The sequence below is a fragment of the Entelurus aequoreus genome, linkage group LG03 (genome assembly GCF_033978785.1).
Source record: "Entelurus aequoreus isolate RoL-2023_Sb linkage group LG03, RoL_Eaeq_v1.1, whole genome shotgun sequence".
NCBI classification, from domain to species: Eukaryota; Metazoa; Chordata; class Actinopteri; order Syngnathiformes; family Syngnathidae; genus Entelurus; species Entelurus aequoreus.
Genome location: NC_084733.1, coordinates 36,007,758 through 36,034,792, shown reverse-complemented (window position 1 = coordinate 36,034,792; position 27,035 = coordinate 36,007,758). Strand labels below are relative to the sequence as shown.

The 27,035-nt window shown below is 38.5% G+C and overlaps 1 protein-coding gene across 1 annotated transcript in view; it reads left to right on the top strand.

Annotated features, from left to right (window-relative positions):
• Positions 1–27,035, top strand: part of LOC133646407 (leucine-rich repeat and fibronectin type-III domain-containing protein 2) — a 379,355-nt gene that overhangs the window by 234,566 nt on the left and 117,754 nt on the right. The window contains exon 3 of the mRNA XM_062041726.1: positions 9,638–9,772. The gene's annotated coding sequence lies outside the window, so the exon portion shown is untranslated. The remainder of the gene's footprint in view (positions 1–9,637; positions 9,773–27,035) is intronic.

Genomic DNA, 27,035 nt, shown 5'->3' with positions numbered 1-27,035 from the left:
CAAAAGGCTAACCGCTACAACCAAAGGAGTCAGGAACTCTCTGTGGCTTAGCAACACCCCACACTGCCGACTGAGCCTTTCACTGGGATTTGGACGGAATATATTACATTTTGAGAATGAGCCAGAGGTCATACGAGTAGGCACAATCTGTGTATTTACAAATTCAACACCATCTTGAAAGAGCGATTGATGCTATGTCGTTAACGGGCTATTTCCCATTTCCGATCACTGAATATCCTTATTTAAATTAAAGTTAAAGTACCAATGATAGTCACACACACACTAGGTGTGGTGAAATTTGTCCACTGCACTTGACCCATCCCCTTGTTCACCCCCTGGGAGGTGAGGGGAGCAGTGAGCAGCAGCGGTGGCCGCCCCCGGGAATCATTTTGGTGATTTAACCCCCAATTCCAACCCTTGATGCTGAGTTACAAGCAGGGAGCTAATGGGTCCCATTTTTATAGTCTTTGGTATGACTCGGTTTGAACTCACAACCTACCGATCTCAGGGCGGACACTCTAACCACTAGGCCACTGAGTAGGTCATCTTCATAAAGGTTATGTTCATATGACTAGACATGTGCAAACTATGGCCTGTTTTTTTTTTAATCCGGCCAGCTGATCTTAAAGGCCTACTGAAATTATTTTTTCTTATTTAAACGGGGATAGCAGATCCATTCTATGTGTCATACTTGATCATTTCGCGATATTGCCATATTTTTGATGAAAGGATTTAGTAGAGAACAATGACGATAAAGTTCGCAACTTTTGGTCGCTGATAAAAAAAGCCTTGCCTGTACCGGAAGTAGCGTGACGTCGCAGGTTGAAGGGCTCCTCACATTTCCCCATTGTTTACAGCAGCAGCGAGAGCGATTCGGACCGAGAAAGCGACGATTACCCCATTAATTTGAGCGAGGATAAAAGATTTGTGGATGAGGAACGTGAGAGTGAAGGACTAGAGTGCAGTGCAGGACGTATCTTTTTTCGCTCTGACCGTAACTTAGGTAAAAGGGCTCATTGGATTCCACACTTTCTCCTTTTTCTATTGTGGATCACGGATTTGTATTTTAAACCACCTCGGATACTATATCCTCTTGAAAATGAGAGTCGAGAACGCGAAATGGACATTCACAGTGACTTTTATCTCCACGACAATACATCGGTGAAGCACTTTAGCTACGGAGCTAACGTGATAGCATCGTGCTTAAATGCAGATAGAAACAAAAGAAATAAGCCCCTGACTGGAAGGACAGACAGAAGATCAACAATACTACTATCAGGAGACACCAAACCAAACACTGGACCTGTAACTACACGGTTAATGCTGTGCCGCCTGTTGAAGCTTAGCAATGCTGTTGCTAACGACGCCATTGAAGCTAACTTAGCTACGGGACCTCATCAGAGCTATGATAAAAAACATTAGCGCTCTACCTACGCCAGCCCTCATCTGCTCATCAACACCCGTGCTTACCTGCGTTCCAGCGATCGACGGCGCGACGAAGGACTTCACCCGATCATCGATGCGGTCGGTGGCTAGCGTCGGATAGCGCGTCTGCTATCCAAGTCAAAGTCCTCCTGGTTGTGTTGCTGCAGCCAGCTGCTAATACATCGATTCCACCTACAGCTTTCTTCTTTGCAGTCTCCATAGTTCATTAAACAAATTGCAAAAGATTCACCAACATAGATGTCCAGAATACTGTGGAATTTTGCGATGAAAACAGAGCTGTTTGTATTGTGATCCAATGGTGTCCGAATACTTCCGTTTCAACCATCGACATCACTCAAACGTCATCATACATAGACGTTTTCAACCGGAAGTTCCCCGGGAAATTTAAAATTGCACTTTATAAGTTAACCCGTCCGTATTGGCATGTGTTGCAATGTTAAGATTTCATCATTGATATATAAACTATCAGACTGCGTGGTCGGTAGTAGTGGGTTTCAGTAGGCCTTTAACCATATATATATTTTTTAAGAACAAAAACATTGAAGCTGTAGCCGGTAATAGGAATTGTTATGTTGTTTGTAAAATAGCGTCAATCTTGAACTATCAAAATTATACAATTTGCCAAAACAGATTGGCTGTGTGTGTCTGGTACAGTAGGAAGTGATTCATATGGCCACATCCGGTTTACCTGACACATGAAACGTGACAAATTGTGTGTGTGTGTGTGTGGGGGGGGGGGGGCATCTGCTTTAGCAGATGAGTGTTGAATGTCTTAAAATGTGTTTTGTGGCAAATTCCAACTTTGACCATAGTGTTAGTTGCTGTGTATAGTGGCACTTTCCATCATTTTCAGCAGACTGCATTGCAATATGAATAACCCCCCCCACCCACCCTCCCATTCTTTCTGTCACGCAACAGCCACCTAGGGATGTGGTCATGTGAATCCCTTCCATACTGTACACTCCTTTTGTTTAAGTTGTAATGCAGTTTCATTTGTAAAGCCACCAAACAGCATAAGGTTTCAAAGGAGCAAAGAGAGAAAAGAGAGGTAGAAGATAGCATCGGTCACATTATCATTCACTGGGGGGGGGAACTGAGAATTGACAGGGAGAAAGAGGGTAGCGAAATGCAGCAACAGATAGTGAGCATGTCATTGTATCGCCTGTCTGCTTTGTACAGGCCAGATAATCATAGGGTGCAGGAATAGCAGGGATCTAGTCTTGTAACCTGGCTGTAGAACCTGGGGCTTGTCGGGAGAGCGATGTGTAGCAAAATGGAAAAATAATGATGCTAATGGATAAATAATGCAGAATATAGATACAGTCGTCCCTCGTTTTTCACGGCCAATTGGTGCCAGGCCAGACTGTGGTAAACGAATTTCCGCAAAGTAGGGTTTTTATTAATTTTTTTGGCAGAGACATTTATGCAAGGCTTGAAAAGGGGTTGGATGAAGCAGATGCTTATAATATCCCAACCCCTCTCACTCATTCCACATTTAACATAAACAATATGATACAAGAACAAAACTTTACAAACAAAAACAAGAAAAGCTCCTGTGCTCTAACAATACAATAGTACCACTGTTACTATGAGACAAGACAAGACGAGACAAAACACACACACACACATAAACACACACACACACACAGGCCCAAACACTCTCTGACCATACACCTCTCTCCCACTCTCTTTCCTCCTCGTACTTCTTCAGTACTTCTTTTTTAAACAGTGTTTTAAATTAAATCATGTTAGAACACGTTTTTAACTCGTCCCCTAAGTTGTTCCACAGACTGACTCCACGCACTGAAATGCACATTGATTTTAAAGTTGTTCTAAATTTAGGCAAATATAATTTGTTGTTTCCTCTTAGACTGTAACTATGGTGAGCATCTCTATCCTGGAATAGGTTCTGTATATTGGATGGTAGAGAGTTTTGGGATGCCCTAAACATAATTTGAGCAGTTTTAAAGTTGATCACATCGTGCAGTTTAAGTTGCTTTAACTCCATGAATAGTGGATTTGAATGATGTCTGTAGTGGATATTGGACACAATCCTAATGGCCTTTTTCTGCTGAGTGACTAAAGGCTGTAGATGGGATTTATAACAATTTCCCCAGACTTCAACACAATAGTTTAAATACGACATAATAAATGAATGATACAATAACAGCAGAGCATTGGTGTTCAATAAATGACATGATCTCCTCATCATTCCAACACATTTAGCAACTTTTGTCCTCAGGTAATTTATATGAGGCTTCCATGAGATATTTTCATCTATTACCACTCCTAAGAATGAATTTAGTTGAACATATTCTATTGGTGTATCATCAATAACAATCCTGATAGGTCTATTACATTTGCGATTGCGAAAGAGCATGATTTTGGTCTTTTTTAAATTCAGAGACAATTTGTTGGTATTAAACCAAGTTTTTAACTTTATCATCTCCTCAGTCACAGAGGCCAGAAGTTGCTTCACGTCGTCACCTGCACATGTAATGGTTGTATCGTCAGCAAAGAGGATGAACTTTAGCAGTGTTGATACTTGACATATTTCGTTGATATATATTATAACTAGTGTGGGTCCTAGTATCGACCCCTGGGGGACTCCACAGGTTATGTTCATGAGTGTGGATTGATGTTGGTCGATCTGAACAATCTGTTGTCTCTCATTCAAGTAGCTCTTCAGCCATTTCCCTTATGCCATAGTTTTCCAGTTTATTTACCAAAATCTGGTGGTCAATTAATCGATTGATTGATTGATTGAGACTTTTATTAGTAAGTTGCACAGTGAAGTACATATTCCGTACAATTGACCACTAAATGGTAACACCCGAATAAGTTTTGCAACTTGTTTAAGTCGGGGTCCACTTAAATTGATTCATGATACAGATATATACTATCATATATACTATCATCATAATACAGTCATCACACAAGATAATCACATTGAATTATTTACATTATTTACAATCAGGGGTGTGGAGGGGGTGGGAGGTAGGATATGGACAGCAAGTAGTGGACATATAGAGAGAGAGAAAGAGAGCGAGAGAGAGAGAGAGAGAGAGAGAGAGAGAGAGAGAGAGAGAGAGAGAGAGAAAGAGAGAGAGAGAGACAGAAGGCATAAGAAAAAGTATCTGCATTTGATTGTTTACATTTGATTATTAGCAATCCGGGGAGGGTGTTAGTTTAGGGTTGTAGCTGCCTGGAGGTGAACTTTTAGTGCGGTTTTGAAGGAGGATAGAGATGCCCTTTCTTTTATACCTGTTGGGAGCGCATTCCACATTGATGTGGCATAGAAAGAGAATGAGTTAAGACCTTTTTTAGTACGGAATCTGGGTTTAACGTGGTTAGTGGAGCTCCCCCTGGTGTTGTGGTTATGGCGGTCGAATATGTTCATAGTTACAGCATAAAAAAACGTTCAACCTTCTAAATATGTTTTTAACGTTCTTAGAGCCCTCTAAACATGAAATAAGAAATGTTGGTATAACGGCGTTACTTTTTTCAGTAAGGAGTAATTTAATTATGTACTTTTCCCATTATCGCAACGCCTTCGCCGTTACTGAGAATGTGAAGTGGCTCGTTACTACAGTTTGGTTGAATGAAGCGCAAGGTGTCAGGTTTCGGCCACACATCAGCTGCTCTGCAAAGAGAAGGGGCGGGAATAATGACGCTGATGATAATTGGCTGTGTGGTTGGATCATGCCCTGCTCGCGCTGTCTCATTGCACGACACACAACAAACGTGCGATAATTGCGATGAGCCGCATCCACGCAAATTCAAAGGTAGCGTTCTCAAACTGCAAGTACCGGCACTACTTTTCGCTCATTGAAATTAAAGGCACGAATGTTGATGTAACATGCACGCTGCGTCCAGTAAAAAAACATTTATCCACGGCTCCCTTAAGCAACTCTAATCTCACCTCACATCAACACATGCCAACATTACACGTGTTGCTGATGCTAACCCAATCCCAAACCCTAATGCAGCCATTTAAAAAAATAAAAAAATCAGATTAATCACATTTTGGAATTTGGATTAATCCTGATTAATCATGTGCTTACTTTGCTTGAATAATTAGAATTAGCTTTAGAGAAGCCCCAATAATATGCAGTTTTATTGTCAGAATGTCATCCAGGAACGTTTTTAAAACATTTTACTTGAATGCATGTCATTTATTTGCCTCAAACTTGCTAGCAATTTTATCTAAAGCTCTTTCAGCCTGTATTCTTGGTATACAGGTGCAGATAATTGCACTACTTAAATGCCAAATGTTCCCTTGTTATGTTGTGTTATTTTCATTTATTATGCGCCCCCCAACCAACTGTTACATCAGCCCGAGTAGAGAAACAAAAAAACAGAAACAGAGACTGAGACACACAAAGGAATTTAGAACAAACAGGGAAAACTGGGTAAACACTTTACCTACACTACCGTTCAAAAGTTTGGGGTCACATTGAAATGTCCTTATTTTTGAAGGAAAAGCACTGTACTTTTCAATGAAGATAACTTTAAACTAGTCTTAACTTTAAAGAAATACACTCTATACATTGCTAATGTGGTATATGACTATTCTAGCTGCAAATGTCTGGTTTTTGGTGCAATATCTACATAGGTGTATAGAGGCCCATTTCCAGCAACTATCACTCCAGTGTTCTAATGGTACAATGTGTTTGCTCATTGGCTCAGAAGGCTAATTGATGATTAGAAAACCCTTGTGCAATCATTTTCACACATCTGAAAACAGTTTAGCTCGTCACAGAAGCTACAAAAATGACCTTCCTTTGAGCAGATTGAGTTTCTGGAGCATCACATTTGTGGGGTCAATTAAACGCTCAAAATGGCCAGAAAAAGAGAACTTTCATCTGAAACTCGACAGTCTATTCTTGTTCTTAGAAATGAAGGCTATTCCACAAAATTGTTTGGGTGACCCCAAACTTTTGAACGGTAGTGTATTTTTACTATAACAATCTATAAGGTTAATACTTGTCTTTCTTCCCCTTCATTCATCTTTCTTTTGTAATTCAAGTATTCATTATATTTATGTATTGTTGCATTTGAAGCAATTGTATTGTTGATAATAAAGGTAATTATTATTGTTCATTATCAATAGTGTTATTTGTATTGGTATTTTTATTGTTCCATTTGCAGTGCAATAATGTTCATTGTCATTTCTGTGTTATTACTATGTACTTCAGTAACTGCTTCTTTGCTATAATTTTCTTGATCATATTTGCTGATGTTGGTCTGTTGTTTGTGTTGTCTTATCCTCCTCTTGTCCCGGCAATTTTTCCCTTTGTCTCCTTTTTTTCTTCTTCTTTCTATCCTCTCCTGCTTCGGTCCGGCTGCGGCAAACATTAAATACATCCATTTAGTAAAGTCAAATAAAAATAAGGCAAAAAAAAAAAAAAGCATTTACCGGCCAGCTGCTAATAGCTGATAGTGTGCTCCCTTAATTACGAATGACTCTTTTTAAAAAGGTATTTTGAGAAACAGCCAGGGTTTAGCAGAAAAACGCAGGCTTAAGACCCACCTTTATGATTTGTCTTTTACCTAATAATAATTAATTTTATGGAAGTCATTCATACTTTTCTTTTTATCTTATTAGTTACGCAAGATTTTATTTAGTTGTATATTTTTATTATATAGTAACTGTATCCAAAAGGGACAAGCGGTAGAAAATGGATGGGTGGATGTATACTGTATATATACTGTACATTATTTTTATCTTTTTCATTTATTTATTATTATTTGAATTTTGTATTTATTTTCATATGTATTACTTGTATTTAATCATGTATCTCTACTCATGGTTCATTTTATAGGTTGTATTATTTTTACTTTCCCGCATTTCTCAGAGGGAGCCATCAGCTTCAGGGGTTATCAGCCGTGCAATGGGGGCACTTTGTGTCAGCCTCCTGGTGGCCATGGTCTGATGACCTCCTGGTGCAGATGGCTCCTGTGATAGTGTTTACCCACATGTCCCCTCTGTACTCAGTCATGCATTCATTTGTTCATATAGTTGCATATGTGTGTGTGTGTTTGTGTTTGGTAGTTGTGTCTGTGCGTGCGTGCGTATGTGATGATGGGGGATCTGGGTCATTGTTTTTAAGTTTGTAAAGCACTTTGAATTGCATGTATTTTATGTATGAAAAGCGCTTTATAAATAAAGTTTGATGGATTGACTGATTGACACAGTTAATTGTCATGTTTCATGTCATTTGTCATTATTTCCTCCCTGCACGATTTTCTGTGTTTTTAGCATTCTACCCCAACTGCATGTTTTGGCAGAGACAAATGTCTGGCAGAGATAGACTTTAACTCGAGCCCTATTCTTAGCCGATTGATGCATTATTCAGAAAGCAAGCAGTTATTGTGGAGAGAGAAAAACAAATGTTCACCCAACTTGTTTCGCTCTGCTAAAATAATTTTTTGACCAAAGTCAACATAATGAATCTTTGCAGTGTCTTTGTGTTTTTATCAGGGTCCATTAGTGGTCCCGACCAGCAATGTGTTCTGCGAGATCATGCATTCTGACATGGGGACACATTTTAATGAGGCAGTCGCCTTAACCTTCTTAAATAAAATGAACAGAGACATTCTTGCATCCTTCAATCACTCTGCGCCGAACAGGCAGCATAGCATTCTGCACAAAATGTCCCACACTCAAAATAGCAACTAATTTTTCAAATATTAAGTTTCCTCACCTTTTATGTGAGTTTTTATTATCCATCCATTTTTAGCCCAGATAAAGCTGTCGTGAAAGTAGGGGCGGGATACTTTTGTCATTTAAGCCGGTATGGTAACAATTCCCTGCACCTGGGATTCAGTATCAGTACTCAACGGTACTAAAGTTCCGTACTTTTCTGTGTGTTCATGTGTTTAATAATGAAGTATAATTTTTCATTTACTGAGCTGATAATGATAACTGTGCTGTAGAATTGTTATATCATGTTTTCTTCCACTTTTAATTCTCATTTGCCACTGTGCATTCCTTTAAATCTGTCCCATTGGTATTAAATTAAATCTGCCACTCAGGCTGAGTATTGGCAAGGACTTTACGGTAATATATGTTTTGCGATACCACGTCAGTTTCGCAATATTGTAATTAGGGTTGTACGGTATACCGGTATTAGTATAGTACCGCGATACTAATGAATCATATTCGGTACTATACCGCCTCTAAAAAGTACCGGTCCTCCACCCCCCATCGTCGTCACGTCGTGTCATTGCTGGTTCACGAGCAGACGAGCATGTTCCGCAGCGCACACACACACGGAGTACTTACAAGCAGACACAGTGTGTAGACAGAAAAGGGAGAACGGACGCATTTTGGCTTAAAAACTTATTGCCTTATTTTGCATCTGATTGGCCAGTCTGTAATGTTTTGCCCTAACTATCTGGGCTCTGTACCGAGGATGTTGTTGTGGCTTGTGCAGCCCTTTGAGACACTTGTGATTTAGGGCTATATAAATAAACATTGATTGATTGATTGATTGAACTTTAGCCAATTGTGACTCATCATACTAACACCAACCAATCATCATGGATTCTTGTATATATGGATGTTCTCATTTATTCAGGTCATTGTATGTTCTCTTTATTTTGGTTGCCTGGATTCTAGTCCATTTTCTTTTTTTGTAGCTTTTAGCTTCGATGTAAAACCAGCTAAGCTACAGGAAAAGCTACTTGGTGAATGAGTAGTGAAGCTTCTGGAAAATGTAGTTAAGTTACATAGTTTAGCTACATGTAGCTTGTTACTGCCCATCACTGTTTGATTGTAACGTGCATCGTAATGGTAGTTTTGATTTACCAAATTTGGAGGGGTTGAAATCACCATGTAAAATTGCCAATGCTAATCAGTAGCATGTATATGGCATATCCAATTTAAATTAGCATTGAGCTAGCTTCAAAAGTAGACACTCACTTTCAACCAGGCATGGTTGATTTTTTGGCATAGAAAATTGCAACATTGCTTCAGCCAGTGCCAATTCTGTTACTGCATAGTAGGAATCGGTACTCAGTAGTACATATGAAATTCGGTCAACCTTCCTACTCCTTTTCGGACATGTTGCAATGTAAAACTGTAAGTATGTGCTGCTCCACATTGTAACAGTACACATGTTCCAAATAAACTAAGACCACAACCATAAAAGTAACAAACATCCTCTCTGGCTTTCTTCTCTCTTAGGTGACCCCTAAGACCCAACAAATGTGACACAAATTTGACTTTTACAAGGAAGAGGAACTAAAATCTGCCTCCCACTTTGAGATGACCAATATGTGTCTGGACACCTGAGTGGACCAACCAACCGTTCTTATTACTGTGAGTACCACCAGCAAGGATATAGTCAAATGTAGTCATGGTGTTTACTGTAGCACATGCTTGTACATATGTGTGGGCCTCAAGACTTCAGGTTGTCTTTTACACATGCCAACAAAAGGAATTTCAAGAAGTTTTTTATGAACTTTGCTTATATTTAAAAAAAACTGTAAAAAAATTACTTGATGATATGTGACTGTGGAACCTCGATTTTCTTCAACATGGTTTGCAAACCGAAAAGTTTTTATAGTGAAGCAGTTGCCCATCAGAATCAATGTAAACAGTAATAATTGGTATATAGGTCAGGAAAAAACACAGAGGCTATATCATCCCTACAAGCCTGTTTTGCATGTTTCCCTGCGAAACAGGAAAAGGGAAAACTGTGAAACAGGCTTGTAGGGATTATATATATATATATATATATATATATATATATATATATATATATATATATATATATATATATATATATATATATATATATATATATATATATATATATATATATATATATATATATATATATATATATATATACAGTATATATATAAATATATACAGTATATATATAAATATATACATTATTCTTTTGTCGAAGTTAGAAGCAATTATTTATGTTGGTATGATTTCCTGTGGTGTCTAATTGCAGAACAATTCAGAAACTTCTCAGGTAAAACAGTCACATTACGGCAAACTTTCATACACCATATAATACAGCATTCTCTTTCATTAAGTCTCTTGTGTTGTTTTGATGTCTCATATTTATAGATTTAAAATAAGCTCGCTATTTTAAACGTGTGAACAATTTTGCCGATATACATTTTTTTAAACAGTGTCTAACAATCTTGACATATTCCTAAGAAAGAAATACAGTGGAACCTCAATTTACACACTTAATTGGTTTTTGAAAAGTGTTCGTAAATAGAAAAGCTTTGTGTATTGAAGCATTTTTTTCCATAAGAAACAATGTAAGCATGAATAATAAAATGTTGCAGCCTCGACAAAAATTAATAACAAAGTCAAAACAACAACAACAACAACAAGTTGAACTGTCCTCCTCCGTCCTGATACACATTGTCACTAGCTCTGTGGTGCACTCTGTTTGAGATCACAAAACTCTAATACTTAACTTAGCCAGGTTGCTACAATGAGTAGGAATATAAAAAAAAAATCCACTTTACCTGTTGGTTAATGTTTTTGAAAGTGGGAGGTGCAGTGTCATCAACGCTGTGGATACCATCTGAACGATTTAAACCACACACCGCTTGTCCATGGCTTTCTTTGGACTCATTAAAAAGCTAACAAAACTAATAAAATGTTTTAAACAGACAAGAAAAATACTTAAAAAGCACACAAACTAGCACTGAGCAAATTAGTTAACATAATTGCTGAGCTGATGGAATGAGAATCGGCGATTCATCAGCCACAATGGATGTGTTGCCGGGCATAAAGTGTCTGCGCTGCAGGAACATGATGGGTGGATGAAACATTCGTACATTAAGCCAAAGTTTGTACACCAAAAACATGTTCGTATTTGGGCTGTGGTTCGTAAATCAAAAAGTGTGTACAATGAAGGATTCGTAAATTGGGGTTTCACTGTAGTTCATTGAATCTGCACAGTGTGCTCTAAAACTGATTTGGATTTGCTATAATATATCATATAACATGTACAGGTTTGTAAAATATATGAATAGTCACATGTTCTCTGTAGGTAAACATACAGTACTTGTTTCGTCTGCAAAAAAAACCCCAAAAAATGACACTGCTGACTGAAATTTGACTTTTTCTTAACTTAATCCTCTTAAAAGCTATTGTGCCTTCATGTAGCCTGATTGTGTGATACAAATCACTAAGTGGGTCAAAAACCCAACACATTCTGATTTACAAAGTTGGATTAGGGTTTTAAGCCGTATCCCCAGACTCTCTCTTCCCTTTCACATTCTATCCATCACCCTTTCTGTGAGAAAATTGGCACCATTTACTGCCGTCACTGCAGAGCTTATTGTCTCCTTTCATCCTGGGGACAAAGCTGCCGTGACATTGAAATGATCCTTGCTTGTTTCAAATTTACTTTTGGGAGGGGGAAGAAAAAGAGATAAGGGGTTAAGGTAGGCGTTGGCAAGTCAGTGACATACCTCAAGGGAGAAAAATAGATTACAACGAGTGAGACAGTTGGTGAAAAAAAGACAAAATGCAATCTGGCAGGGAAATTGTGTTGATTTTGTTTAAAAGTCTCAGGTTGGTGTTGCATGCATGCAATATTTTTTTTTTATCAGGGGGTTGAAGGGATATAGATTGTGATTGCTTTCCAGATACTCAAGACAAAACCACTCGCTGTAGATTAGTAGTGTAAACTAGGAAACTTTGTGCAGACCTGAACAATACGGGAGAGAAATAATTTAAGATGATATAGGTTATATGGACAAATGCCGCCTAGCCTTTAGACCTATAAGAGCTGAGTCAAGAAAAGACAAGCAGGTATAGAACAGGTCTTGTCTTCGCTAGGTCATCTTTCACTCCTCACAGGAGACTTGACGATTTGTTGGTTTGACGAATGTTTGTGGGAATTTGTGTTCATTCATCCAGAAGAACATTTGATGTTAGATGAAAGGGGTTGGCTCACAATGTATGTTCTAGTTCATCTAAAAAGGTGTTTGATGGAGTTGAGGTCAAGGCTGTAAAGTCATCCAATCATACCTTTGCAATGGTTCCCAACCTTTACTATGCCCTGAAATAAATCAGTGCTTCAATATTCAATCCATTGGAGCCAAGATTTAATGGATGCAATTGTAACTGCAATCACAGTTCTGCCTGTACGATAACCTTAAGTAAACATTTTAGCAGTCAAAGTCCTGTAGTAACTCTAAGAATTGACAAGTGACAAAGTATTTCCATGTACTGTATGTTTCGGACTATATTTTTCACAAAAATTGACAGTGCGCCTTATAACCCGGTGTGCCTGATGTACGTATTAATTCTGGTTGTGCTTACCGATCTTGAAGTCAATTTATTTGGTACATGGTGTCATGATAAGTGTGACCGGTAGATGACAGTCACACCTAAGGGATAGGTAAGGACTGTAGGTTGACTGACGACTGTTCAATAAATGACAATAGCAAGTACCAGTAAGCAAGCAACACTAAAACGTTGATGTTTCATTGAGAATACAAAACATTACTCATGGTGCTCAAAAATCTGTCAAAAACCGCACCGCTTGATGGAACGCGAAGCATTACGGCTACCGTAGTCAGACGGGCTGTGCTTAAAAATATGGGTATTATCATGATGTGTGTATTTGGACCTCAAATGGCATCAATTAGGATACTTTATTTGGCGTTTCGCAATATTATGCAAAACCAATTTGGGATCTGCATAATTCCCTAAAATTTACACGCGACCTCTAATGTTGTCTGTGCTGTATAGTCAATAAACTCCTTCTTTTTATCCTCTTTATGTGGGGCATTCATTCTCCGCTGTTTGCCATTTCTAATACAGAGTAGCGTACAGTTCTAACTTAATCAGTCAGTGGAATCGCTATGGAAGCACTATAACAACCAAGATGACCGGGAGAAGATGCTGTCGAAACGACGCATAATAAAGAAACGTACAGAAAGCAGCTTGAAGATGGTCTGTAAAAAATAGTCTATGCAAAATGTTGACCAAAGAACCACCATTGTGTTATGTAGATCAGTGGTCCCCAACCTTTTTGTAACTGCGGACTGATCAACGCTTGAAAATGTGTCCCACGGACCGGGACGGGGGTGTATGGTATTTATTTATTTTTATTTATATATTTTTTTGTCTTAAAAAAATACAATCATGTGTGCTTACCCCTGCAGACTGTATTCAATCAATCAATCAATCAATGTTTATTTATATAGCCCTAAATCACAAGTGTCTCAAAGGGCTGTACAAGCCACAACGACATCCTCGGTACAGAGCCCACATACGGGCAAGGAAAACTCACCCCAGTGGGACGTCAATGTGAATGACTATGAGAAACCTTGGAGAGGACCGCATATGTGGGTAACCCCCCCCCCTCTAGGGGAGACCGAAAGCAATGGATGTCGAGTGGGTCTGACATAATATTGTGAAAGTCCAACACATCAGCGAAAGTCCAGTCCATGGTGGGGCCAGCAGGAACCATCCCGAGTGGAGACGGGTCAGCAGCGTAGAGATGTCCCCATCCGATGGACAGGCTAGCGGTCCACCCCGGGTTGGGAGCAGAGTAGAAAAGAAAAGAAAAGAAACGGCAGATCAACTGGTCTAAAAAGGGAGTCTATGTAAAGGCTAAGTATCCAAATGAGTTTTAAGATGAGACTTAAATGCTTCTACTGAGGTAGCATCTCTAACTTTTACCGGGAGGGCATTCCATAGTATTGGAGCCCGAATAGAAAACGCTCTATAGCCCGCAGACTTTTTTTGGGCTCTGGGAATCACTAATAAGCCGGAGTTCTTTGAACGCAGATTTCTTGCCGGGACATATGGTACAATACAATCGGCAAGATAGGCAGGAGCTTGACCGTGTAGTATTTTATACGTAAGTAGTAAAACCTTAAAGTCGCATCTTAGGTGCACAGGAAGCCAGTGCAAGTGAGCCAGTATAGGCGTAATATGATCAAACTTTCTTGTTTTTGTCAAAAGTCTAGCAGCCGCATTTTGTACCATCTGTAATCTTTTAATGCTAGACATAGGGAGGCCCGAAAATAAAACGTTACAGTAATCGAGACGAGATGTAACGAACGCATGGATAATGATCTCAGCATCGCTTGTGGACAAAATGGAACAAATTTTAGCGATATTACGGAGATGAAAGAAGGCCGTTTTAGTAACACTCTTAATGTGTGACTCAAACGAGAGAGTTGGGTCGAAGATAATACCCAGATTCTTTACTGAGTCGCCTTGTTTAATTGTTTGGTTGTCAAATGTTAAGGTGGTATTATTAAATAGATGTCGGTGTTGAGCAGGACCGATAATCAGCATTTCCGTTTTCTTAGCGTTGAGTTGCAAAAAGTTAGCGGACATCCATTGTTTAATTTCATTAAGACACGCCTCCAGCTGACTACAATCCGGCGTGTTGGTCAGCTTTAGGGGCATGTAGAGTCGAGTGTCATCAGCATAACAGTGAAAGCTAACACCGTATTTGCATATGATGTCACCCAGCGGCAGCATGTAAATACTAAAGAGTGCAGGGCCAAGAACCGAACCCTGGGGAACTCCGCACGTTACCTTAACATAGTCCGAGGTCACATTGTTATGGGAGACACACTGCATCCTGTCAGTAAGATAAGAGTTAAACCAAGACAAGGCTCAGTCTGACATCCCAATACGCGTTTTGATACGCTCTAATAAAATATTATGATCAACAGTATCGAAAGCGGCGCTAAGATCAAGAAGCAGCAACATAGATGACGCATCAGAATCCATCGTTAGCAATAGATCATTAGTCATTTTTGCGAGGGCTGTCTCCGTAGAGTGATTTGCCCTGAAACCGGATTGAAAAGGTTCACAGAGATTGTTAGACGCTAAGTGTTCATTTAGCTGCTGTGCGACAATTTTTTCGAGGATTTTCGAGATAAACGGAAGGTGGGACACCGGCCGGTAGTTTACCATGAGGTCAGGATCGAGGTTAGGTCTTTTGAGTAGAGGATGAATAACCGCTTTTTTGAATGCTAGGGGAACAGTGCCAGAGGAAAGTGATAAGTTTATAATATTTAACACTGATGGACCTAATAATACAAAAAGCTCCTTGATAAGTTTCCCAGGAATTGGGTCAAGTAAACATGTTGTTTGTTTTGTCCCATTTACACATTTTAACAATTCCTCCAATGTTATTTCATCAAAGAGAGAGAAACTATTTTGGAGGGCAGTGTCCGTCGTATATACAGTCGTATCTGTGTTAATAGGACCCAGTTGTAGCTGAGATGCATTGTCTTTAATCGCTTTTCTAATGACTTCAATTTTCTTATTAAAGAAATTCATAAAGTCATCTGCTGAGTGGGTGGAGCTACTGGGAGGAGTCCCTTGTTGGGTTAGCGATGCTACTGTACTAAACAAAAATTTAGGATCATTTTTGTTGAGGTGGATGAGATTTGAGTAATATTTAGCTTTAGCTGAGGTAAGCATCCGTTTATAAGTTATTAAACTATTATTCCATGCTTGATGGAAAACCTCAAGTTTAGTCGCACGCCATTTGCGTTCCAGCTTTCTACATGATAATTTCTGGGCTTTAGTTTCTTCTGTAAACCATGGGGTACGCCTTTTAGGGGCCCTTTTTAGCTTTAGCGGTGCTACACTATCAATGGTGTCGCGCAGGGCGTCGTTAAAGTTGTTAGTGAGGTTATCAATAGAGCCCACATAATTTGGGAATGGTGCCATTACCGAAGGCAGTAGGTCAGTAAGAGTCGTCGTTGTGGCAGCATTAATGTTGCGGCTGCTATAGTAGTTATTATTATTATTATTAGTTTGTTGACAATGAGTCAGAACTTCGAATTTTATAAGGTAATGATCGGACATTACTTTAGTGTACGGGAGTATCGTAACTTTAGAGGTGGTGACACCCCTGACAAGCACTAGATCTATCGTATTACCGTTGCGATGCGTGGGTTCATTTATTATTTGTGTAAGACCACAGCTATCAATTACAGTCTGGAGCGCCACGCATGGAGGGTCCGATGGGGTATTCATAGGGATGTTAAAGTCTCCCATTATGATTATATTGTCGGCGTGCGTCACTAGATCAGCAACGAACTCTGAAAATTCATTGATAAAGTCCGAATAGGGCCCTGGGGGGCGGTAGATGACAGTAAGCACCTCAAACGAGTTATATTTATTATTTAGGTCCGAAGTAAGGCTAAAGTTTTTGTTGTATATTAGTGCAACACCCCCACCCCTTTTAATGGGACGGGCAATATGCGTTCCCGTATAGCCAGGAGGAGACGCCTCACCCAGTGCAAAAAATGTGTCTGGTTTGAGCCAGGTCTCGGCTAGACCAACGACATCAAGATTGTTGTCTCTTTTTTTTTTTTTTTTTTTTTTTTTTTTAATAATGTCCTGCCCAGCTTCTCGGGCAAATCATATAGATTGATGTCTCTAATGACTTCATTAACTAATAACGTTTTGAAAGACAATGATCTTATGTTTAAAAAGCCCATATTATAGGTAGTGAGCGGTTTTGAGGAGTTTTTGTTGAAAGTATCCGTAGTAGCAATATTAATATTGTTACGTTTATTATGCGTAGTGCACTTTAAATAATTTCGACCATATCTAGGAATTGATATGACAGGAATTTTCAGATTGTTTGCCACCTCAGTAAAATGCATGTCCACCTCTGACGCAGAAAAAACATTATGTGAGTTGTATATTATTCTAAGAGAATTGCTATGTGTGCAGGGATTATCCAGCCTGGCACTGGCTAGTTCTAGCTTAACAGACTCCTTATTAGCGCTTCTTTGAGGATTAGCCTTTAGCTTTTTTGCTAGCCCCGCTAACAACAACGCCTTTAGCTTTGTTGTTAGCCCCGCCCGACATCCCCGCTTCTGCTTCCGAGCACACCGCTTACGTCTCTTTCGTTGACGGTCCCCGCTGGTAGTGGACTCCGCTGCTTCAAAGGCCACTGCTGGATGTAGCTCGCGAAGAATTCCCAAGCTAGCGAGTAGGTCCACCGTACACGCATCTTTCAGCCCAAAATGGCCCGATCTCTCCACATCCAGAATCGTATGTCGGTCGTAAGTGATCACGGAGTGAACACGCTGTGAGCCAGCCATGAAATATTAATAACAGAAAGAAACAACCCTTTTGTGCAAATGAGTGTGAATGAGTGTAAATGAGGGAGGTTTTTTTTTTGGGTTGGTGCACTAATTGTAAGTGTATCTTTTGTTTTTGTATGTTGATTTAATTAAAAAAACAAAAACCTTTTTTATTTATTTTTTTATTTCTTGTGCGGCCCGGTACCAATCGATCCACGGACCGGTACCAGGCCACGACCCGGTGGTTGAGGACCACTGATGTAGGTCACATAGAAATGTTTTAAATGTTTGTTGAAATATATTATGACCATGTATACATTATCCATATGATATATCACATATTTTACATATTTTATTTGCAACATGTCCAAAAAGGAGTAGGAAGAAGCAAAGCTGATCTAATCCTGCCCGTTTTTCTCTTCATAGCAATTACTAACACATACTATCAATGTGTTCTAAATATATCAGTTATTCTCATAAGTAGTTAAATCAGTTATGATTCGCTTGATGAGATGGATGACATTTCTTTTTCGATAAATTCAGGACGTTTATCATGATTCTTCTTCTTTGTACTTTGTAAACACTTCGAGTTTGAACAGCTTTTTAAACTGGATCATATTAGTATATTGTTTGATTTCTTTATTTAATCCAATCCATAATTTAACTCCACATGCAGATATGCTAAAGGTCTAAAGTGTTGTACATGCATACAGTTCGATTTTTCTCTAAGGTTATATTTATCCTCTTTTATTGAGAATAATTTGTGTACATTCTTGGGTAACAGGTTATAGTTAGCTTTGTGCATAATTTTAGCTATTTGCAAATGCACCATATCATTGAATTTCAATATTTTGGATTTAATAAATAAAGGCTTTGTATGTTCTCTTTATCCAACATTGTGTACTATTCTAACTAATCTTTTTTGTAACAACGTTAGTGTATGAAGTGTACTTTTGTAACTATTTCCCCATATTTCTACACAATAAATCAGATATGGTGACACTAGCGACCACTAGAGAATATGAAGTGAATATTGGTCCAATACATATTTTGCTTATTGAAATATTTCTTGCCACCTAATTTTTTTTATATGAGATTTGTAGTTCATTTTATCATTTATTATTACCCCCAACAATTTGATTTATTTTACTCTTTTAATGTCTACTCCATCTATTTGTATTTGTGTTTGACTTTCTCTTCTACTGTTACCGAATAGCATTATTTTAGTTTTACTAAGATTTGTCCAACCATCTCTTTAATTTGTTTGTTTATTCTGTTATTATTTGTAGTAGCTTCTGTGTGTTTTCTTCTGAACAAAACGCAGTTGTGTTGTTTGCAAATAAGACTCACTTTAAGTCCTTTGTAACTTTACAAATCTTGTTTATATAAAGATTGATACATTTTGGTCCCAGTATTGATCCCTGCGGTACACCGCAGGATATCTCTAGCTCTGATGATATATTTTTACCTAGCCTCACGTATTGTTTCCTGTTGGTTAAGTAGCTTCTTATCCAGTTTAACACCAGGCCTGTGATGCTATATCGTTCTAATTTTGTGATTAAGATATTATGATTAATTGTGTCAAATGCTTTCTATACATCCATAAACACGGCTGCTGCACACTGTCTACTATCTATGGCGTTGGTAATTTCCTCTATTTCGATTAATGGCATCGATGTTCAAATGTTTGCTAAGTATCCATATTGGTTGTCTGTGAGTGTTCCACTCATATTTATGAATGTGTCCAATCTGTTGTTGAATATTTTTTCAATGATTTTAGAAAACTGCAGCAGTAAAAAAACAGGTCTATAGTTTGTGAATTGGTGTTTGTTTCCAGTCAATAAATTGGTACTACTTTTGCTATTTCCATTTTGTTTGGAAATGTTCCAATTTGAAATGACATATTGCTAATGTACGTTAAAGGCTCTGAAATTTCTTCAGTAACTTTCTTTATCGCTTTCATATAAATTCTGTGACATTTCTTTACAATTTTGATTATTTCCTCTTTTGTCACAAAAACGAGGAACATAGAGTTGGGATTTCTATCTAAAGAGTCATTCCAGTCTTCAACTGACTCGATAACTGGAATCCTTTGCTCCAGGTTGGTTCCAATATTTACAAAGTAACTATTAAAGTGTTCCGCTACCTCATTCATATTGTCAATTGTTACGTTTCCGTCTATAAAGTATTTAGGGTAATCCTTCTTATCACTGTTTTTAATGATACAATTGAGGATGCCCCATGAAGCTCTCATGTTATTTTTGTTCTTGTCTAATAAATTACTGTAATATAATTTTCTTCATGTTTATAAAATGTTGATTAGCTAATTTTTATACTTGTTGTACCTATTTTCTGCCTGTATAGATGTCTGTGTTATAAATTTTCTACATAATAGATTTTTTTCTTACAAGCATTTTGCAGTCCTTTTGTCATCCATGGTTGATTGTTCTTTTTCTGCTTCCTACTTAATTGTTTCCATGGACAATGTTTGTGATAAAGCGTCATAAAAGTACTGAAAAAATGACTGTATGCTTCGTTTACATCATTTTCACTGTACACATTATCCCACCGTTGTTCTTTTAGATGATTATTCAAAGCGGTCATACTGTCTACTAGGGTTGTACTGGTATTAGTATAGTACAATGATACTAATCAATAATTTTCGCTACTATACCGCCTCTGAAACATACCGGTCCCCCAAATCCCCGCGTCGTCGTCACATCGTGTCATTGCTGGTTTACGAGCAGAGGAGCATGTTTGGTTAATCACAGAGTACTTACAAGCAGACACAGTGTGTAGACAGAAAAGAGAGAACGGACGCATTTTGGCTTAAAAACTAACGATAAAGGTGAAGTTATAACACTGAAACGCCCTCAGGAAGAGGTGCTTTAAGACATGGCTAGCTAGCTAGCGGCTAAAGTCCATCCGCCGTCGGCAGTGTTTTAGCTACTTCTAAATCACTAATCCTGGTCTCCATGGCGACAAATAAAGTACGTTTCTTACAAGTATCATCCCTGCAGGACGAGGAATAGCTAAACATGCTTCACTACACACCGTAGCTCAACCGCATCAAAATGTAAACAAACGCCATTGGTGGGTCTACCCCTAACATCCACTGTAATGATACCAAGCACAGGGTGTACTAGTCGATACTACTATGATTACGTTGATATTTTTTGGCATCACAACATCTTCTTTCGTTTTAAAAAAAAAATCATATTATGTTTATTAACTCAGGAAATATGTCCCTGGACAAATGAGGACTTTGAATATGACCAATGTATGATCCTGTAACCACTAGGTATCGGATTGATACCCAAATTTGTGGTATCGTCCAAAACTAATGTAAAGTATTAAACAACAGAAGAATAAGTGATTATTACATTTTAACAGAAGTGGAGATAGAACATGTTAAAAGAGAAAGTAAGCAGATATTAACAGTAAATGAACAAGAAGATTCATATTTAATTTTCTACCACTTGTCCTTAATAATTTTGACAAAATAATAGAATGATAAATGACACAATATGTTACTGCATATGTCAGCACACTAATTAGGAGTCTTTGTTTGCTTACTTACTCCTAAAAGACAAGTTGTCTAGTATGTTCACTATTTTATTCAAGGACAAACTTGCAATAAGAAACATGTTTAATGTACCCTAAGATTTTTTGTTAAAATAAAGCCAATAATGCAATTTTTTTTTTTGTGGTCCCCTTTATTTAGAAAAGTACCGAAAGTTATTGAAATAATTTTAGTACCGCTACCAAAATATTGTTATTGGGACAACACTAATGTAGACACCATCATTTTACTTAATTCTTCCTCACAACAGCTTAAACTCTGTCACGTTGCTCAGGGATGGTGTGTTCAACCGCCTTTTTCAAGTCTAGACACTAAATCTCATTTGGATTGAGAGCTGGGTTTTGATTCAGTATATCCAGAATGTTCATTTATTTGCAATATACCTGTAGCTCTCTTTGAAACTGCATTCAATTCCCCTGCAGGATTTCCTGGTATTTTTCTCCATTGATTCCCCCTTCACCTTTAAAAACATCCCAGGTCCTGTTTTTGAGAAACATGATGCCGCAACCACTTTGCTTTACAGTTGGAACGGTTTGCTTGTGTTTGATGTGCAGCGTTTGGTGTCCGCCAATGTTAGTGTCTGAGTTTGATGACCGAAAAGCAACATTTTGGTCTCATCAGACTAAATAACCTTTTCCCAGTTTACCTTGGAGTCTCCTACATGCATTTCAAAGACTGCCAGCAAGAGTTGTTGTATGGACAAGTCACTCACTGGACCTTTTAACTTCTTCAGGGTATGTGTAGGTGTCTTGATGGCCTCCCTCACCAGTCTTCTTTTGCCTGGTCACTCAGTTTGTGAGGGCAGCCTGTTCTAGGCAGATTTATAAAAGTGCCATATTTCTTCCATTTCATGCGACCGATTTATCAGAACTCCAGGGCATGTTCAGTGAGTTGAATTTGAGTTTTTCATCCATGCTCTGACCTAAAAAAAATATTTAGGTTGCAAAGGTGGACAGAAGAAAAAGGAAAGATAAGGCCAACATTGACACATTTGTGTGGCCGTAAAATGCCTCAAAATGTTGTTTTAGAAGTTCAGGTCTCTGTTTCTTAACTTCAGTAATGTAACTTGTAAATCAGACTTTCAATTATGAAATAATCAAAACATTTACATCCGAATATAGCTTGATTGCAATGCAAAGTTCCCTGATATGCAACTTTAGGCAATCCTCAAACTGGTCATCAGTTCTGACTGAACTGCTACACCAGGTGTGTCCAAAGTGCAGCTCAGCCCTCTCACTACTAGAGTCTGAGGAGTGGCGTGCCACGGTTTTCGTCACCATCATTGATATAATTGTTACGGTACAGCGGGAGAAGGAAGGACACGGCACAGATGCAAGGACGTCGTTTAGCTCTATTTATTTAAATACAATAGGAAGTGAGGCGTGCAACTAATCCAAAATGTGTATGTGTGTAACTATCTGTAGTGATTATATGTTGAGTGTTACCGGGAGTGTTGAGCGAGGTGCGGAATTCCATGGAGGGCAAGGCAAGCTCGGAGGTCCAGGGACAGACATGAGGTCAGGGGCAAGAGCGAGGCGTCAAAGTCCGTGTCCAGGCGGGAGGTCGAGATCCAGGAAGGCAGCCAGGGAACTAGAGGGAATTTGGGGAGACGAGACACACAGCTCATAACCAGGGAACGGAAAAATGCTGCTGGATGGCGATAAAGGACACAAAACAAATTAACACAGAGGGGGAGAAACACAGAGAGAGAGAGAGAGAGAGAGTGCGCATAGAGCTAGACACGTGTCGGCTTACTTTTAGTAAGTCGGCCTGGTCAGTAAGGAGCGCAAATGTGTGGAACTCAGTACCTGAGGAGTTCAAACAGGTCACAACATACAAGGCCTTCACATTTTTTTTTTAAATCAACCCCTACAGCTGCCAGCACTGAAAGATGAGCCTGTTTTGATGCTATGATAAATGTTATGTTTTGATGTTGTACTTTATTTTTTATTATATCCTATACGTATCGTGTGCTCTTTTTCTTTGTCTCTCATTTTCTTTTAAATTGAAATTGTACTGCCTTTTTTACATCATGGCCAGGGGACAACAGATGAAAACTAGCCTTCTGGCTAATTCTGGCTTTTTTTAACCATGTGTAGTCATGTGTTTTATGAAATTGCATTGTCCCCTTTGAAATAAACTAATCTTAATCTTACTAACTATTTGCTTTGTCACCTATAGGGTAAAAGCTAAAATATATACTGTATGTATTTTTTTCTAATAGCTTAGCATATACTAACGTATAATTAATTGGTTTTAACATATTTAATGTACAAAATGTGTCAATTAGGGGGCTCCCACACGCTCTGTCATTGTTCAGGATGCGGCACTCAATGGAAAATGTTTGAACACCCCTGCACTACACCATTACTGACGGTTTAATTTGGAGGAAATGGAATGAGACGTATAGGCTCCAGCACCCCCCGCGACCCGGAACGGGACAAGCGGTAGAAAATGGATGGATGGATGGAAGGAGACGTAGAAACTTGCTGAATTTAGTGCCACAGTATCTGTTACTATGACATTCTCATACGCTTGGATGAGATCTGAGCACAATGTGAGACGTAGCACTTTCATATGCTCTTGTTAATCAGATCTCAGCCTGATTTCAATGCATTTTTTAATGCATTTACAACGCACAGAATGCATGGTAATACACCATGTAGATGGGGTCCAAACTACGTTAGAGAGCTTCCATGATCTTGATTGTGATTAATACCAGCATACACCACTCTCTGTCTGTCTTGATAATTAATTTCCCCATCTGTCCAAACGACTAAAAGTAGATCATCGTAAAATAAATCACCTCTTACTGGGTGTTATAAAATGTATTTTCACAAGTTAGGGTGTAGAGAAGACATTTATTAAATTTGCTGCTTTTCTGCATCCCTGTTTAGTATCACCATCTATTAATTGTATTTTTACACTCGGGTCACATCTGTTAGCAGTAATCATTGCGAGTTTCCTAGAAGCTGAGGTGAAACATCCTCAGATGTGATGCTCTCTCATCTGTTCATACCCACCTTCTTCTAGCAACGTCACTGTTCTCATAGAGGCACACAAAAGGCCCATAATGGCTCCCTCATCTTCCTCTTCAGTGAGTTACAGCTCTGAAATGGTTCCAGGTCAATACTCCTCCTCTTTTGATTGATTGATTGATGGATTGAGAAGTTTATTGACATCTTAAAGAATTGAATCCATGTAATGCTTTAAAAAAGCAAATGGATGGCACAAAAAGCCAAAAGGCTTGTTTCCATTGTGGTCCATTAAATATTCATCACATTTGATACATTCAATAATAAAAGATATATAACCTGTAACATGCATATAAAAAATTACATTAAAAAATTGATAAATGATGTACATACAGTATACATAGTATACATGTCAGGTGATTTGAGTCTGCCCTTAAGTATGGTGTACCCCAAGGTTAAATTGTGGCACCTGTCCCCCTTTTTTTTTTTACACATGCTTCCCCTGGGTGCTGTTTTAAAAAAGCACAATGTCTCTTTTTACTGTTTCGCAGATGATATTCAAATATATCTGCCTGTAACAGTAAGCAATAACAATGTTGCCATGACTACTCTGCAGAACTGGTTGCATGATGTGCAAGAATGGTTGCGGGCCAATTTGTTATACTCAAACTAAAATAAAACAGAAATCGGCGTTTTTGGTCAAACAAACCCGCTGCAAGGACATGGGAGTGCTATTTTGTCCTCATATTGCCACACATCAGCAAGGAGCTTTGGAGTTATTTTTGACAACTTGCTTAACTTGGACAAACAAATTAGCTCCATCATTAAATCCAGCTTCTTTCAGCTACGACTCCTTGCAAAAATAAAACAGGTATCTTCCACGGGCTGACTTTGAAAGTGCTATCTATGCATGTGTGACGTCACGCCTGGATTACTGTAATTTTTTGTAAGTAGGCCTGGGTCAGGGCTCTCTCCAGTGGCTGCAGCGCTTACAGAATTCTGCTGCTCGTCTTTTAACCAAAACCAAACAAAGTGAGCACCTCCCTTCATTGGCTCCAAGTTACTTTTAGAGTTCATTTGAAAATTGTACTTCAATCCATCCATCCATCCATCCATTTTCTACCGCTTGTCCCGTTCGGGATCGCAGGGGGTGCTGGAGCCTATCTCAGCTGCATTCGGGCGGAAGGCGGGGTACACCCTGGACAAGTCGCCACCTCATCGCAGGGCCAACACAGATAGACAGACAACATTCACACTCACATTGTTTTAAATGCTTTCACGAAGTAGCCCCGCCTTATCTTATTGAGCTGCTGCAGCCTTGTTCTCCCAGCAGGACCCTGAGCTCCTCCTGGCTGTCCCAAAAACCAGACTCAAAACCGGAGGAGATAGAGCAGGGGTCACCAACCTTTTTGAAACCAAGAGCTACTTCTTGGGTACTGATTAATGCGAAGGGCTACCAGTTTGATACACACTTAAATAAATTGCCAGAAATAGCCAATTTTCTCAATTTACCTTTAACTCTATGTTATTATTAATAATTAATTATATTTATGTTTGTGGAAACACTGATCATCTTAATGATTTCTCACATTAAATATATATAGAAACAGATAAATATCAATATGCAACACTTTATTTTTATATTTTCTCTAAGTGCACATTTTTCAAATTGAACATTTTCAAATGATCACTTCTAAGACAGTCTTGTGAAATCACAATATCCCATTTTAACTAGCTAGCCACTATTTTTTTTTTTTAACAAATCATGAATTACTTTGCACCATTTTTGTACAAATAATAACTCATGTAAAATAAAATAAAATTAAAATAATAATTTATGGAACATCATTAGTATTTTTTCCTGATTAAGATTAATTTTAGAATTTTGATGACATGTTTTAAATAGGTTACAATCCAATCTGCACTTTGTTAGAATATATAACAAATTGGACCAAGCTATATTTCTAACAAAGACAATTCATTATTTCTTCTAGATTTTCCAGAACAAAAATTTTAAAAGAAATTCAAAATACTTTGAAATAAGATTTAAATTTGATTCTACAGATTGTCTAGATTTGCCAGAATATTTTTTTTGAATTTTAATCATAATAAGTTTGAAGAAATATTTCACAAATATTCTTCGTCGAAAAAACAGAAGCTAGAATGAAGAATTAAATTAAAATGTATTTATTATTCTTTACAATAAAACAAATAAATTTACTTGAACATTGATTTAAATTGTCAGGAAAGAAGAGGAAGGAATTCAAAAGGTAAAAAGGTATATGTGTTTAAAAATCGTAAAATCATTTTTAAGGTTGTATTTTTTTCTCTAAAATTGTCTTTCTGAAAGTTATAAGAAGCAAAGTAAAAAAATAAATGAATTTATTTAAACAAGTGAAGACCAAGTCTTTAAAATATTTTCTTGGATTTTCAAATTCTATTTGAGTTTTGTCTCTCTTAGAATTAAAAATGTCGAGCAAAGCGAGACCAGCTTGCTAGTTGTGGGGAGGCGGGGCCGGCGGACCGATGGCGCCCGCTCCAAGATGGCGGCGAGTAGGCGTGGACGAGCGAGCAGCAAGGTGGGGCGCGCTGGGAGCGACGCGGCAATCAGCATAAGGTGCGTGCGTGGAGCGCGCAGCTGTGGACAGTGCAATCACCCTCTCGGACCGTATAAAAGGGTGAGAGACGTGAACATCAAGGTAGGAGACGGAGAAAGACGGCGGACGGGAGGAAACCATCCTCTGCTGCCACGCAAACGACGGCGACGTGCTGCTGAAAAGCAGACGGCGGACGGGAGGAAACCATTTGTGTGCTCACGTGAGAAAAAAGGCAGCTGCTGAAAAGCACGCAAAAGTCTCTGTGATTGAAATAATAAAGAAGTCTAAACCGTCGCACAACAATGTCTTCCCTGGATGGTCCTGAGAACCTGCACGGCAGTTAGGACTGTCACACTAGTAAAT